Here is a 4,326-nt window from a genome sequence, read left to right on the forward strand (position 1 = left end):
CCCCCTCAGAGCGCGCGGGCCGGGGCGGGCGGGGACGGGAGAGCGGGACGGGGACAGAGGGACAGGGACAGACACAGGGACAGGGACAGAGGGACAGGGACAGACACAGGGACAGGGGACAGGGATAGGGACAGAGGGACAGGGACAGGGACAGGGACAGGGGACAGGGATAGGGACAGAGGGACAGGGACAGACACAGGGACAGGGGACAGGGATAGGGACAGAGGGACAGGGACAGGGACAGGGACAGGGGACAGGGATAGGGAGAGAAGGACAGGGACAGAGGGACAGGGACAGGGGACACAGGGAGAGGGATAGGGAGAGGGACAGGGACAGAGGGACAGGGACGGGGATAGGGATGGGGACACGGGACAGGGACAGGGGACTGGGACACAGGACTGGGGACAAGGACACTGGGGCCAGGAGAGGGTACAGGGACAAGGACACGGGACAGGATGCAGGACAGGGACAAGGACACGGGACAGGAGAGGGTACAGGGACAAGGACATGGGACTGGGGACAGGGACACATCGGGGACAGGGACACAGTGGGGACAGAGACAGGGACACGGGACTGGGGACAAGGACACTGGGGCCAGGATAAGGTACAGGGACAAGGACACGGGACTGGGACACAGCGGGGAACAGGGACAAGGAGGTGGGACTGAGGTCAGGAGAGGGGACAGGGACATGGGACACAGTGGGGGACAGGGACACAGGACTGGGATCAGGATGGGGGACAGGGACAAGGACATGGGACAGGGACACAGCAGGGAACAGGGACAAGGACAAGGGAGTGGGGTCAGGATGGGGACACAGCAGGGGGATAGGGACAAGGACACAGGACTTGGGTCACTGGGGGGACATGGCAGGGGACAGGGACACAGCGGGGAACAGGGACAAGGACACGGGACTGGGGTCAGGATGGGGCACAGGGACAAGGACACAAAGCGGGGTCAGGATGGGGACACAGCAGGGGAATAGGGACAAGGACACAGAGCAGGACAGAACATGGGGAGCAGGACAGGAATAGGGAGGGACACTGGAACAGGGCTGTGGACAAGGTCACCATAAAAAAGGCGGGGACAGGGACATTGGGAGGAGAATAGGGACAGGAGCAGAGTGGAATGGGGACACTGAGAGCAAGATGGGGATGGGGAAAGCAAGAATAGGATGAGGACAGGGACAGGGGCAGGGTGGGGATGTGGAGACCAAAACAGGGTGGGATGGGGACATCGGGAGCAGGACAGGGACGAGGACACAGGGAGCAGGACAGTGATGGGGACAGGAGCAGGATGGAGGCAGTGGAAGCAAGAAGGGGACAAAGATGCTGGGAGGGGAATGGTGACATAGAGAGTGGGACCAGTATGGAGGCATTGGCAGCAAAATGGGTGATGGGGACACTGGGGCAAGATGGGGATGGGGAAAGCAAGAATAGGATGAGGACAGGGCCTGGGACATCAGGAGCAGAAGGGGAATGGGGACACAGGAAGCAGGATTGGAACAGGGACATGGAGAGCAGGACAAAAATGGGGACACTGGGAGCAGGGCTGGGGACAGGGACAGCAGGAGCAGGATGGGGACACTGGGACACGTGTGGGGATGGGGGCATCAGGAACAGGGTGGGGACAGGGACATGGAGCACAGGAGAGGGACAGGATGGGGACAAGGGACATGGGCAGCAGGACAGGCACACCAGGAGCAGGATGGGGATGGGGAGCAGAGAGGAAAACAAGGACATTGGGAGCAGTAAAGGGACAGGAGAAGGGAGGGATTGGGAAATCAGAAGCAGGACAGGGACACAGGCACTGCAAGCAGGATGGGGTCAAGGACACAGGGAGTAGGACAATGATGGGGACAGTGTAAACAGGATGAACAACAGGGGCAGGATGGGGGCAATGGGATCAAGAAAGGGACAAGGACACTGGGATGGGGAACTGGGACATGGGGAGAAGGAAAATTATGGAGGCACTGGGAGCAGAATGGGTGGTGGGGACAATGGGAGCAAGATGGAGAGAGCAGGAGCAGGGTGGGGACAGGGACATGGAGAAGCAGGACAGGAACTGGGGTAGGATGGAGACAGGGACACCAAAGCAGAGTGGGAATCAGGAGCAGGACAAGGACACAAGGAGCAGGGGACAGTGGGAATGGCGCTGTGGACAGGGTCACTCAGTGCTGATGGCCCTGCTGAGGGTGGGGGGCACATCTGGAAAACAATGGCATGGCCAGCTGAAGGTGATCCCCTTTTGATGGAACAACACCCTCTGCTTGCAGGGGTGTTGTCAGGCCCAAGGGTCAGAGCAAACCCCATAGCTTGGCAGAAGGGGCCCAAAGAGGAATTTTTAGGGTTTAAATGTAACACAGTATGGGAATGTAATGATTCTTATAGGCTGTATGGGAATGCTATAGGATTTGTATCTTGTACTGGATTGGTTAGTGAGAATCAGAATATTCAACACAGAAGATTTATGGTATTGGAATGGGAACCTCGCTCTCTTGCCCTTTTACTCTCTCACCCTCTCATCCTCTCTCCCCCTCTCTTCTCTCAGCCTGCTCTGAGCTGTGTTTGGCAGCTCCCAGCAGGGCCCTGCACCCAGGCCCTTTGCAATAAACCCCAAGTTCCAAACCTGGCTGCAGAGATCTCTCATCTCCATCCATCCTGACCCTCCTACCCCCCTGACACTCCAACACCCCAGAACCAGAGCTCTGGAGGCAGAGCCACCTCTGAGCCCCAGAGGCTGATCCTGCTGCAGCATCCCAGGGTTTGCTCCAGGAGATGCCTGGCCTGGTCTCTGTGGGCCCAGTTTGGTGCTGGGCTGTACTGGGAGGTGACAAGCACCCCCAGCGTGGCCATGTGTCACAGACACCTTTTATGAAAAATCCTTTCCTTGGGATTTTTTTCTCCTGAGAAGCTGAATAGCCTCAGGAACAAAATGTAAACAATGGTTATCTGCTGCTGTGGAATGCAACAGGTGCATCTGGGATTGGTCTCATGTGGTTGTTTCTAATTAATGGCCAATCACAGTCAGCTGGCTCAGACTCTCTGTCCGAGACACAAGCTTTTGTTATCTTTCTTCCCTTTTCTATTCTTAGCTAGCCTTGTGATGAAATCCTTTCTTCTATTCTTTTAGCATAGTTTTAATATAATATATATCATAAAATAATAGATCAAACTTTCTGAAACATGGATTCAGATCCTCATCTCTTCCCTCATCCTGGGACCCCTGTGAACACGGTCACACCCATGGGGGTGCCAAGGTTGAATTCTGCTTGCACCAAGGATTGAGCCCCACTTTCCCCCAGGACAGAGCAGGGACACACCATCAGTGAGGCTGTGGTGCCAGGGCAGGTGTGGGAGGTGAGGGGCACTGACAGCAGGAAAGGCTGAGCCTGTGGATAAGGCTGGAGAAGCAGGACTGCATCCCTGGAAAAGCAGGATTGCATCCCTGGAACAGCTGAGCCTGCTGATAAGGCCAGAGCCCTCCTGCTGGCCATGGGGTGGGGCAGCAGCACAGCTGGGGGGTGATGCTGATGTGGCTGACAGGAAATCCTTCCCCTCCCTGCTTTTGATGCTCCTCTGGCCTGAATTATCCCCCAAAACATGCATTTTCCACAGACCTAGCACCTGCTGGGATGGCTGGATGTGCTGGCCCATGGATGTTTCCTATCCCGTGCTTATGGCAGCCCAGTGCCTCCCAGTTTCCACCAGCAGCTGGCAGATTTTGGGAGGAGGGAGGAGGTTGTCCTCAGGTTGTCCTGCTGCCCCAGGGCCATCTCAAGCCCCTCTGAGCACAGGGATGCTCTGGGACACGTTCCCAGGGCTGTTGCTGTGATGAATGAGGCTGCCAGGGCCAAATTTAGCACAGCAGCACCAGGGCAGGGCCAGGCCAGCCCAAGCTGGGGGGCAGCCAGGGGACAGGGAGGGCAGGAATGTCCCCAGCAGAGACATTCATCCCCATAAATCAGCCCTGCTTTCACAGCACACACTTGGGACAGAACTGGGACAGAGTTCAGAGAGAGAGAGAGACAGAGCAGGGGAGTGGAGAGGGAGCAGCAAAAACCTCTCAGAGGATGAGCAGCTGAAAAATCCCTGAAAACTCAGCAAGATTGAAGGAGAAAGGGAAAAAATAGGGGTGGCTGGTTCATTCACTGCCACAGGCAGGAGTGGGATAGCTGGGACACAGGGAGTCCTTGGGAGTGGACAGTGCTGAGGGTGGGAGAAATCCTGAGTGTGTATTGGAAGCACTGGGAAAGCAGAGCGTCCCCCAGCACTGCCATGTCAGGGCACAATCAGACCAAGTCCAGCCTGGAAATTTGTACGAAACAT

The sequence above is a fragment of the Melozone crissalis genome, unplaced genomic scaffold, assembly GCF_028551555.1.
Source record: "Melozone crissalis strain CALT ecotype California unplaced genomic scaffold, PUWL_Pcris_2 ptg000032l_1, whole genome shotgun sequence".
NCBI classification, from domain to species: Eukaryota; Metazoa; Chordata; class Aves; order Passeriformes; family Passerellidae; genus Melozone; species Melozone crissalis.